Source organism: Diorhabda sublineata, chromosome 9 (assembly GCF_026230105.1).
Source record: "Diorhabda sublineata isolate icDioSubl1.1 chromosome 9, icDioSubl1.1, whole genome shotgun sequence".
NCBI classification, from domain to species: Eukaryota; Metazoa; Arthropoda; class Insecta; order Coleoptera; family Chrysomelidae; genus Diorhabda; species Diorhabda sublineata.
The window spans coordinates 8,390,106-8,403,882 of record NC_079482.1 but is presented as its reverse complement, the minus strand read 5'-3'; positions in this window follow the sequence as shown (position 1 = coordinate 8,403,882).

The following is a 13,777-nucleotide window of genomic DNA, read 5'->3' as shown; positions in this document are numbered from 1 at the left end:
TTGGGGATACCTCTATAACCTTCTTTTCCACACCCTCAAATATTTTAAAAAGATAACTTTCACACCAAAATAAATTCCTCTTATTGGCAAAACATCTAAAATATTACCTAGGGTGGATTACTATCACATATCACCGCGGCAAGTGCCCTTTGGCGATAGGTAGGAATTCACGAAGCACTTGTGGTTTTGGAGAGGTATGTAGCTTGCTACCTGCCCTTAAGTGGAGGATTCAGAACATTTCCACTGTAAAAAACTCCTCGAACTCGTACTCCGAAGAATTTAAGGTCAGAACGCAGTGAGCCTTTATTAATAGAAAGTATTTCAAACTAAAAACAATATCGTGTCCATGCAATTAGAAAATTAATTGTAGGTTCAATCCATTCCGATACAGTATTAAGGAATGAAAACTCAACTGTTGGTAATTCGCGACAAATTTAGAAATTTTCGACATGCCGCTAACACGAAATCACAACTCACCAATGCTGAAAAATTGATACGAATGTTGTTTGAAACTTTTGAAAGCTTGATTCTATTTTTAGAAACAATTTTATTCCATCTATATGTATCATCATTTGATTCTAGTCTGTAAATTAAATAATGATCTTCCAATAAAAAAACTACCTCATTATACATAAAAATATACTGATTTTGTCAAATACAAGTTTTTTCAATTGTGGTAAATACACTAGTTCACATTTAGTTAGCTTTTCCAGAAACAGATGCAAGTTTAGACGAAATCTATTATTTTACTGATATTCCGGGACTTTTGAAACCGAATGGTGTTTATTCCCCAATTTTCTGTAAAATAATGAAATTAATAAATATTGACGAACATCATGAAAGTGTGCAGTCAACTTCACTTGTCAAATTCACTTGTTTATTTATTTATTTATTTATTTATATTGGTTTAACAAGGTAGATTCACCACTCTTGCCTACTTTATCTGAAGGAGAGCGGGGCCAGAGATCATCATTATGTTAGCATTATGTTAGAAACGATTTTATTTCAAACAAAATAAGAATAAAATATAAGTCGTTGGTATATTCAGAAAAACCTCATTCTACCCCCTTCACACATTAAACTCGGACTAAGGAAGATTGTGTAAATGTCTCTGAAGATCCTGAGATTGAAAGTGTCTTAACTGTTAATGAAAAAGTTGCTTGGAGGTCATCCAAAAAGAATGCTGAAGGGTCTTCGGAAAATAAAAATAATGAAAACTAAGATGTTGTACTAGCTTATTAGAAATTTTTAAAAAACATCTTAAAGATTAATTTCCTAAATATTTTCCCTGGCCACTTGGAAAGTATGAAAGAACGCTTTCATCAATATTTAAAGAGTTTTCAAGAAAATTTAGTTTCAACGTAACAAAACTAATGTCGGATAATCGTAATGTAATGAAAATCGACCAAAAGCAACAACGAATTGATTAGTAGTGTTTAGACTGTTCAATCGTAATTTTTTTTCAGAAAACCTGGAAGGTTCCCTATCATTGTGATATGAGCATTATCACAATAAATTAATAATTTTATTGTATCCTAAATTACTACAAAAGTCAGGAAACGAAGGGTCTTACTCAGTAGAAGCTCTTCCAATTATTTAACTACAATTATTATAATTTACACTAACACTAATCTGTAGAATTCCACACTTTGCCCTGATATTATACTAACCACTTAGATAACTAACCCAAAAGGATTTGTTCTCTTCAGTCTTCTCTCTAGGATGATGTTATCGAGGAGCTGGATTGTCTCGATGTTCACATGTTTCAAGAGCCGAAACTCTTTGCAAATTTAATGGATACCTGCATTACATAGTCTATCTCCAGATATGAATGTCGTTATGTCGAAAGTACCAGGGTGCATCAGGGTACATAAACTTGAATTTTTGCGTCGATATGTGACAATCGATGAAACGCATCTTTATAATTTCGCTTCGGTAGCCGAGAGGACCGCACGTGATGAACCGACTCAAAAGCATAGAAATACTCAAAAATCGGCTAGCAAAGCTTATGAATCAGTATTTTAGTATGGTATAATATTTATCGATTATCTTATTAACCATAAACAACGACTATTATGTAGCGATATTGACAAGCACATTGATGCTTAGATAAATCGTACTATAAAAATGGTTTTGAAAATTGTATGACTGTTATAATTATTGTTTTGTTCTCTTATGCAACTATATTGAATAATTAAATCAATTTCCATAAAAAACTTTCAAGGTGCCGATTTGAAAACGAACCTCTATAACATAGCTCACACAGAAAATGAATAAAATTGCAAAGCCACGTCCCACTTTTCAAAGCCATATCTCGTTTTATCTTAATTACAGTTGGTATAAATAATAGGAATTATTTCAGAAAATCCGTATTAAGAAAACGAAATTTTTAATTATCTGATTTTTTTCTCAATTTAACCAATGTCTTTCAACGTGATAAAATATTTTCACTAGCTAAATATCACCTAAATAAACAATAGCTGGTTTACGACAACCATGTAAATTAGTATTATAGTCCACTAAGAGCTACTATTCGGGTGTGTATTTTAACTTCAACAGTTGCGGTGCTCAAACAATTTGATTGGCTGTTGACATCGAAAGATCCCTGCTTAGGAACATTTTCTTTCTAATAAACGAAAAGTCATGAGTTTCAATGATTCCAAATAACAAATTCAAATCTGTTCTTTACCTTTTTTATTTCTTCAGCTTTGCTCACTCTACCGTCAGTGGAACTCTGAACGTGGCTCCTAGCAACAAGCCAGCAGTTACGAAAACAACAACAAGAAAGCGTTGTTACCGTATAGGGAGGAAACCAAATTGACATGACTAACCACATATACTCTTGGCCAATATTTTTATCTACAAAATCGTTCTTTTGTTTGTCCTGATGGTCGTAATAGCGATTGTGATGAAGAAAGAGAATACAAAAGTATTGTTCGATTACCGAGCAAGATATCTTTCTTTACTCAAACTCAGGTTTTACTTTATATTAACTGATTTTCTTAATTGATGATAATTAATCAGTAAATCTCAATACAAGAAGAAATGGCTTTTCTTTGTAATCCTCAATTTCTAATTAGTTTCATCTAAATTTCAATTATTTCTTTTATCTGATCACATATGTTTGACATAAAAAATTTCAAAATAGAATAATCAGTAGAGTACATTTTTTTCGTAGCTTCGTAGACTCATATATGCTCACATAGAACGGCAACCGGCCGTGCTCCGAAAATCGGCTTTAATTTATCAACCAATTGTCATGGAATTTCTAGTGAGGGGTTAAAAGTTTTCTCTTACTATGCGGAATAAAAAGGCGCTGTTTTTTTTTCGAAAATGTTCAGTCTTCTTTTCACGAATGGCCTATAAATAAATAAAAGTGTCATTTTTCTATTAAAATTTTGTCTTCCAAGTTCTATAAAACTGTTCCAAATGCTTGAAAATGTACGTATGAGGGTTCGTATTGAAGAGAAAAGTATTTTCTTTGAAATGGATCCTCAAAAGTCTCAGTTTAATTTTCCCAGGCCTAAATATGACTGATTAAAAGAGAAATCAGTGCATTTTTGCATTTTTTTCATTACTTTGCCTATAACGTTAGAAGATTTGCAATCAGACTATTTCATCAAAAACCCCTTAACTATTGTAGATATTAAATTATGGCCGTTTAAACAATTAAATTTTTAATAACAAAAAACTGACGAGGGTGTCGGCCTCGCAACTTCCCAAAATCGATTCTCCGGACCAAACAATATAGATATCAATCATTTTTTCGTGGTGACCCATAAACGGCTACAGGAACCCCTGCCAGCGCCCAGGCTAAAAATGGAGCAAAAAAAGTTTGTTATAGTGTGGATATAAACGTTATACGTTATTGTACTGGTTCTAATTTTTGTTCTTTGCTTGTATGTATAACATGTTCATCGAACAACTTCAACACTGCTCTCCTCCATAACATAATATGAAGACGCCAAACTGAAAAAAGCGTTAAATTTGACGCTGATAGTGATGAAGAAATTTAATTAATTTCTGCATATATAAGAAAATTTTTTTCAAATATTTATATATCAATTTATGAGAATATATTCTCTATTAATATGTTCATCAACACTGTTTTTTGTAATCTATTTACTAAATTGTTTGCAAATACAGATACAGATTGCAAATACTATTAACTTCTATTATCAGCTTGTTCTACTAAAAAAAAAAGATAAACATAGACTAAATTATATAACACATTTTCTGGAAATAATCAAAAGTTTGTTTATTTGTAGATCGACGAAGTATTTCTCTTTCAAAAACCAATCTGAATACTGCTATTTTTTCTTCAACACATTCATCTTAAAAGTAATTCAAAAGTGTCAACTAGTCAAAAGTATATCCACGGAGGAAATTCACGGTATTTTTTGTCGTAATTTCATTTGTCATAGAAATGAACTCATGGAAAACTTGTTCTTAATTTAATTAACAGAATCAGCGGCTGAAAATTGTTTTGATTAACAGCTGGGCTGGATTTACCTCAATTTCACGCCTAAGGGTATAAATTTTTAATTTCGAAACGAAAATTGAATCTCGCCTGAATTCCATTAAGATATAAATATCGGATTAGGAATAATCTTCTATACCATAACGTTAAAGATATAATTGAATCGTACTTTTATGCTATTTGTTTTTTTATTCACGCTTTTTGCATCAATTGTTGTGGGAAAACGATATTTCAAGGCATTTTATTTATTTCGACGTTATATGTCGCAGAAATTGTTCTCAAAAAAAGTACGGTAAGAAGACGTTCTTTTTTCTGGAAATACAACATTAACTGCAATGGTTGTAAACTAAGTTATGCTGTTTTTTATTATCACCACTATCACTATCAACAAAATCTAAATTTTTTCTGCAATTTATAAAAGAACGCACACAAATAACCTATGTTCACAAGCAAAAATGACAAGTGACAAATATGTGAAATCTTTTAGGCAATCTAAGCAAACAGCTGATCTACTTGAAAATGCCAGCCGTGGGGTAAATAATTGATTACCTTGTATGTACCTTTCTCAGTTTTTCCTGGTTTTTCTGGTAGTGAGAGTTGTTTTTGCACTTCTATTCTAAAAAGCAATCTCGCAATGAAATTGGAAATATTAATGTCTCATATCGATCAAATAAATTCACAAACCTCAAAAATTACGACAAAAGCAGTCGTTCACCTCACGGCGGCATGGGCATCAGCTAGTTTTGACAATTCGATTTTGCTGAACATCCAGAAATGACATTTTGTTACTACACCAGAATTGTGTCATGATATTCTGTAAGAAGTACATTAAAAAGCTTATGGATTATGGATTGAGTATTTCCATTGAACGGGGAAAATGCCATCTGCAAGGTGAGTGCCATGATTGCTTGGTGATAAAAATCTCGCTGGCATTCATAATTCAAACAAATACCTTAAAACGGAATTCACTTTTCATTTCTTCGTCCTTATTTCACAGCAGATGCAACTTACACAGTACACAAATTATACAACAGATATACAGACTAATTCAAACAACGTATTGCAGAAAACTGAAAACAGTACTACGTAGTAAAAACGCACTTTTCACCTACTTACTCCTCGGCTCTACAGTCTATGGAAGGGCATTTGCCACGATTATCACATAGCTTCTCCAGTTTTTAACTTCCATTCTCTACAGATCATGTTCTACCTCATTCAACTAGTTTTTTATGGCATCCAATTAATTTTTCATTTCTTCTATAGATGTTCTCTGTATGCTTTCCTGGTTCATTCGTTCCATTCCACTGTATTAGTTTAGATTTTATAACGTTTATTTTGTGTTTTTCTTTGTAAAGTTATCCTTAAATAACCTGTGGTCCACATATTTTTCTAATAATTCTTCTTTCTAAAGTAATAAGTATTAGTACCTGATTATGGTTTTATATACTTTTTGTGTTAACTTTCTTGATATCTATTGCCACTTTTATCTCCGTGTTCAATTAATTTTTTTACTCAATGATTGGGCCAAGATGCTTAAATACCGTCAATATTTCAAAATCAAGTTCAGTATTTACTGTATTTGAGGCACTACTGTTTCCTCTCTCCATCACAATATTTTTAGTTGTTACCTTGTCAATTAAAAATATCATGGGCAGTGCCTGCTCTTCTAAATTTCCGCAGATTTCTATGATCATGACATGACATCATCAGCGAATGCACACATTTATAAAGTTTGGTTTAAATTGTTTCTCCGCAACTAGAATGAATTAGGAAACAATACATCATCTAATATTAATCCCGTGTTCATTCACAGTGTCTTAAGAGCTTTCCTTATATTTTAACTTCCTTGACTGCCAAAGTAACTTTAGCAAGTCTTATGGATCCTTGTTCTAGATATTTAATGGTATATTACACTATAAGTGCTGCAAGTTCAAATATCAGTTTGCGTGTCATGATGCCCAGCACCGAGATTTCAACCCGTGTATTGTAATATGCTCGTGCACTTCTCATAGTACTCAAAAAATCGGTTACGATCCTTGTAATCTCTCCATATTCCAGTAACTCCGATATAATTCAATCGTTTCTTGGTAACTTTTCATTTTTTCTAGTTTGTTCTTTTCCTCTAAAGTTGACAGTTTGCAGTTCTCATCATATTCTACACGATATTTATTTACCTCTACCTCAACCCACCTTTCAATTATTTTCTTTTCTTCATTTAAAATTTCTTTATTCCTCATTTCACAGAAATTTATTTTAGGTTGATATGCCCTTTTAATGTTTTTGATATACATTCTGCAGATATTTTATTTCCCATCTCTAACAGGTTCCCTCCTAACTGTTTCCTGAGTGTTTTTAAAATTTTTAAAAATCGCACCACTAGTTTCATCATCTCAATTGTCAATCGACATATTGTTTATTTTATTATACAATTAACAGCGTTAAGACTTTGTATAATTTTCCAGGTCATTATATTAAGCCCTCTCGTAAATAATAGGTTCACCATCATGCCATGAGCTGATCTGAAAATCAGTAATGCATTGCCTTATCTCGATTTGTGAATACTCGAATCTACATTCAGATCAACAGCTGTTTAAAAGCTGGTATGACACTTATTCAATTTAAGAATAGATGTTTTGTTGTAGTGTTCTTTTCTGAAAGCTGTGAAATGTTGAAGTGTTTCAAATATAACTCGTTATATTATTAGAAAAATCGTTGTATGAATTTTATAATCGCAATCCAAATAAAAATCATGTAATGTGTTTGTATGGTTCTAAATTGGAAAATATGGAAGTTATTCTGAATAACAACAGTAAATAAAATATTTGATGATTTTAAATGGAATGCAACGTGAAGGTTTTGATTGCGTGGATATCGGTTGTTGGTTTGAATGGATTATAAAAAGCAACAGAATCTCTTTGATCATAATTTAAAATTTCTATGTTTTGTATGTTCAAATTCCCACAACATAAATATATAATGGGTTGAGTTAAAAAAACAATATTAATTTAAAATTATGTGTAATGACGTATTCATGTAATTAAAAGAGCACGCTCAAAACTGAATTATCTACATGCACAAAATTTAGACGTTGTCGATAAAGAACACGAAACTATTTCTGTGATTCGGTTGCTTACATTTTTAGAAGACGTTCCTACAAAAGAAAATCGGTCAAGAGGCTAAGATTACTGAAATATTTACTGAAATGTTCAATTTTGAAATATATTAAAAACTAGTTAACACAACAAAAATAAATCAACTTTCAATATAGTAACACCTTGGTTTACGCGACCTCACTGCGCGATTTCATTATAACGCGGTTTTTAAAATTCGCAGTACAGTAACAATATTTTGCAAAAATTACAGAAATAGATTGATTGTGCACTTGTAGGATCGAAACATAATCAATTTACATATATTTATTATTCAAAAAAAGTTCTACACCGGCTAATGAAAAAAAGTGATTTTTTCGGTTTGGAGATGAAGATTATCGTTTTTAAGAAAATGGAGATCAGAGACAAAGACTACGTTACAAAATAATGCGATATAGTGAATATAGGACGCTTACTAACGCGAAGAAGATTATTAGTAGGAGACCTACTATTTTAGGAAAAAATGGGGCAAACGCTTGCTGTTTGGATTGGAGATATGAATAAAAAAGATTCTCCTGTGAGTCAAGATATCATATAAGCTAAAGTGACTTCTCTATATGGCAAACTGAAACAGCAAGAAAGTGAAAGCTCTTCTGCTCCATCTTTCGATAGCTGGTTTGGAAAATTAAAGAAACGATTGATTTTGCATAACGTTCATAAACAGGCGAAGCAGCAAGAGCAGATACAGCAAAAGCGTTCGACTCTCCCACCCAGCTTTACAATTACACAGTGTGTCTACTTAAATTGGAACCATATGGAAAACTTTTTTATAAGTGGTTTTATGAAAAAAGTTATTCCTGATAAAAAGTTCTATCAATTTTTTTAAGCAGTACACGAGGTTTGTCAAAAAATTTGAATGTTGTGTAGGAGTAAAGTATCTTTATTTTTCGCAATTTAGAAAAATGCCATGGAGTAAAATTGTTTTGAATTAAAAGTTATATTCAAATATGCAATTATTATGAAAATTCAGGTTTTGTCATTCCGTATAAATTATTCTGTCTGGATACAATTTATCTCTCTTACCTGTTAAAAATATGATAACTTCTCGATTTATTCCTGTTTTTGAACAACCTTGCAATTTACATAGGTAATGTATGCATAATATTTATTAGACAGAAACCAACATAATTAAATTTTAATTCAATGGCAGCTTCGACATATCCATCTTCTCTTTGTGAACATTTAATTGTTCTTTTGTCAAACTCTTGTATTACTTTCCGTATCATATTTGGAGTAATTTTCTGGCATTCTTCAGATATAATCTCTCCAAATGGTCTACATCATCAGATGGTCCGCGCTGATAAACCTGCTGTTTTAAGTAACTCCATAAAAAAGTCAAGGGTATTCAAATCAGCAGACTTAGGAGACCAAAAAATATCTGAATACTTTCCTATTAAACATATTTTCAAGGAGTACTCTAACGTTTAATGTACTATGGATGGAAGCACCGTCTTGTTAGAACCAAATTGTCATATGTTCTTTTAACGAAAATCGTGCAAAAAATCACTTACTTGATTTTCTAGAAATTGTAAGTATTGTGCGACATTTAAGGAATGTCGAAAAAAAAAGGTCCAACTAATTTATTTTTGTACACATCACACCATACGTTCGTTTTAAAAGATTATTGGAGATTTTATTACAAAGTTTGGATTATTGTTAGACCACCAGCGAAAATTTTGTAATAAGACGGTACCGTTTGAATAATATGTTGCCACATCGGAAAATATTATAGCTCTTATAAAGAACGGGTCTTCATCCAACTTTGCTTGGATCAGAGTGCAGAATTTAAAACGAATATCGCAATCTCTTGGTAGTAACGTGTGTACAAATTGCGGTTTATATGCATGATATTTATTACCTTTCAAAATATTTGCCACTGTATATTTACTTACTGAAGTAGTTTGTATTACAGAGGCCCTTTTTTCTTAATGATATTTTTGGGTCTTATACGACAGAAAGCATCACTTCAAATTCGGTGTCTTCATTCGCAACCCGTTTTCGGCGTTTATTCTTAAATCAACCTTAAATTAATTAAAAATTTCTGTAACTGTTGAATGCCTAATGTTTCTATGCGGATATCTATTATTAAAAATATTTGCGGTCTCTCTATGTGTTTGGAATTGTCTACAACAATCAATACAACTTCTATTTTTTCTTTACGATTTAGTAAATTTGCCATTTTTATTGTAATGTTATAAACAACAACTCACTCTGACATTCACTGTCACATATTTCATGTCAGGGCATCTTAGATTGTGTTAAATTTTATCCCGCCAGAATAATTAATACGGAATGATTTTCCACATGGTTCCAACTCAAGAAGACACGCTGCATACCGCGCAGGAAAATTTCTTCTTCCTTCGTCTTCGATGTAGATGAAACCGATCTTTATTGCAAAAATATGCCATCCTAAACTTTTATTTCCAAAGAAGAAGGCAAGCAAGTAGTTTTGAAGTAGCAAAGATCTATAGACTCTTCTTTTGGTTGGAGACTTCAAATTGAAACCTTTGCTGATGAGATCTTCATTCAAGTTGCCATCAATAAAAAAGAGCCTACGCTATGACTTTCAATAATTCCTCTCCTCACATCTCCGAATATTGCGTAAATTCTTCATTTATCCAGTGTGGTAATTTTGACGATTAACATGACAGTGAAATGTAAAGTGCTTTCATCAGAAAACGAAATAGCTTGTAATTGGAGCCCATTTTATCAACCATCGTCACCATTTGTTCGAAAAAATAGGTTTTCCTATCGAAATTATCTTCAATGACTAGATATCATTTTGTAGGGATACATTTTCTTTTCTTTTAATATTCAAAAAACTGATGTGTGGTTAACATTGAATAGTGTGTGAAATAGCTTTTCGACCATAATTATATTGATTTTCTTGAAACTCATTTGGTGCATTGGTAGCTACTTTTTTATCAGTCTTACATGGGCAAGCGTATCCATGGAAAGCTACCTTGATGCAGTGTAGAACAAGCAAAATTATTTAAATTATGGGGCTAATACAAGAAATTGTAATCACTTTATGACTTGTCGCCTCAATATTTTTTCAATGAATACGGAATTTAATTAATTTTAATATAAGTAGACAATAACAACGATTTTGATATAGTTGGCTTGAGCGAGAGATGGTAAACACCGTAAGACGATAAACACGATTAAGCATACCAAATTATCTACAATTTTTTCAAGAAATGTACAGACGTTTATGTATGCCAAAAAAAATTGAAACTACCTTAGTAGACTCTAATAAGATTGATTTTGAATATTTAAGTTTGAAGTTCAATTTAAACAAGGAAAAAATCCTACAACTTCTTTTAGACTTCCTAGAAGATATTTTCAATATAATTGTACCTATTTATGATTATGTCATTTTTCTGGTAGATTTTATTCTGAATCTTTTAAAATTCTACTTAAACAAAGGCTAACAAACTGAATCCTGTTTTTATTTCCGACACAATAGCTGACTATAACTTAATATATGCAAAATTTGAAAGCTGTTATTAGGAAAATTCACTTTCATAATTATAATCACCTACACATCTCTTCTACCTACTGGTTCCTTTTAGAGTAATTTCCATCTTTGAAGACGGAAACCCTTCCTCATTTTATTGTTTTTCCGTAGTCCTACAGCTGCCAGATTGGAGTTCAACCACCCCAAAGGATTCAACAGGTACACCACAATCAAAACAAAAAAATCAACTCCAACAACTGGGGATTCGGTTTAGGTCTGCAAACATCCAGGCTTTCCTTAGATAAATCCCATTTCTTATCTTTAGTATATAGCAATCTGAATTGTTTCTAATTTAGAACTGCTTTTTACTCGTTGTGTTCGCAGTTGATATGAATGTTTTATTTTTCAATAAATTTATTTGTTGCTAAAACTTTTTTTATTCTTCACAGCAATAAATACACTTGCGTACTCAGAAATCGATCTACTGTGAATTTTTCACTTTAACTTTATATTTTTTATTATTATCAATTCAAAAAAAGATATATTTATGTGGTGATTTTCAACCCCATTTTTACTTGCAATTTGTAAAATTTTACAATGAGCAAATGGTTTAAAGTAATATAAACTGTCTTGTTGGAGAATCACCCAATGGCAATTTCCTTTCACTTAAAAAAACATCACTATGACACTAAAATCTGTCAGGCGGAAGATGCCTTCTAAGCCTTCACTGGGTGGATACCCGTTTAACATTAAAGTTGGGCAGGTTTCTCTCCGTTGGGTGTATGTAACATTCACAGATTCTCCAAGCTTTTAGCCACAAGGAAATGGCGTCCAAGTTTGTCTGTAGTATATTAGAGGCCATAGCTGGATGCTAGCGTGGCAGTATCATCTACGTATGTTGCGGTTGTTACGTTTTTGTGTGTGGGAATATCAGCTGTGTACATAATATAGAGGATCGGGCCAAGTGCACTTCCCTGTGGAACTCCTGACATAATTGGAAGTAGAGTGGTGATGTAATCTTGGATTTTGACTTAAAAGTATCTGTTCTGCAGGTAGGATTTAAGAATTTGGAAAAGGTTGAACGGGAGGTTTTTCCTGATTTTCTATAGTAGTCCATCATGCCAGATCTTGTCGAATGCCTGGTCGCCAAACAGTATTCTTAAATTCTTAAAAAGATTAGTACACTTTTTTTGTTACTCGATGAAGTTGTTCTATGGGGGCATCTTAATCTCTAAATCCAAATTGGTGGTTAGGTATTGTCTGCTGGCTTTTAGAATCGGTTCTATTTTCTCAATCAGTAGTTTTTCAAGAAATTCTGACTGGTAATAGGCTTATTACTCTGTAAGATGTAGTGTCATCAAGGAGTTTCCTTGGCTTAAGGATTAGTATAATTTGGGCTACCTTCCACAAAATTGGAAAATAACCCGTTGTTAATTCTGCATTGTACAATTGTGAAAACTTAAGCGCCTTATTTAATAGTTTCTTCAAGTTTTTGGCACTAATTAGGTCATATTCGGAAGACTTTTTAGGATTTAACGGTTATATTGATTTTTTGACCTGGTTTACGATGAAATTTTCGAGGGGAGGCTCTAGTTGATATGAAGATTCCAAAAAATCTTTGACGGTCTCAATATTGAAGTTGTTCTCAATGGGGTTGTGACGAAAGACTTGTTTTAAGTATTTTGCAAACACGTTGACTTTATCTTGGCTACTCTTTGCCCATTGAGCTTCAGGAGTGCGAATAGGAGGATTTATTAGTTGCGGTCTATTTAGTTTTTTCGTTGTTTTCCATAAGTAGTGATTAGTTGCTTCTGTTGCGATTAAATTCCTGAGGTAGTTCTGTAGTTCATCATTTTTATTATTGTTGAGAAGGGTTTACAGTTCTAAAGTTGTCTGATTCAACTTAGTCTTGTAAGTGGGAGCATGTGTTCTTTGTTCCTTAATTTCCGTTTGTCCATAATTTTTTTTTAATTATCCTCAAGAGAGTTTTGGGTGTTGTAAATTTATCTATAATTGTGTTAGGCCGTAGGCTGCTGTTTGGATTGATTTTATAAGATGTTCAACCATATTATCAATGTTTTCTTCAGTTTTTAAAAGAACTTGTAGATGCAGCATGCTCTCCAAAAGTCATTCCAATTGGTATATATTAGGTGCCTAATCTTGGTGGTATTCCTGTAATTGTTGTTACACGACTGTGGTAGGAAAGTTTAACATCGTAACCATCCATAAGGTTCCTTAGCATGTTTTTAAGTTCAGCCAAATCATTCCTGTTTTGAGCCGTAGGAGTGTTTGTTGGATATGCTACATTATTTGGTATGTCTCGTGACTGGTTCATTGTTATTTGGGCATAGCTAACACATAGTATACATTTAACATTTGGTTCTCATAATTTGCGTAAACATTGTTCGGTTGGATGGTCCCCTGTACATTTGACGCATCTCGGTCTTTGGTCGTGGTATTTTTTTTGTATGCCCGTATCGTTGACGCTTTGCACATTGTACTATTTCTTTCTTTTGTTTTGGAGGTTCCATTTTTATTCTACAGTATAATAAATGTTCAAGATTGTATATATTTTTTTGTTGTTGGCGGCTGGATTTATGTCTATATAGAACTTAGGTAACATAGGTAACGGTGTCTTGTTTTAAAATGTTTTATGTTCCATATGTTCTCTATTTGGTGACCGTGTTC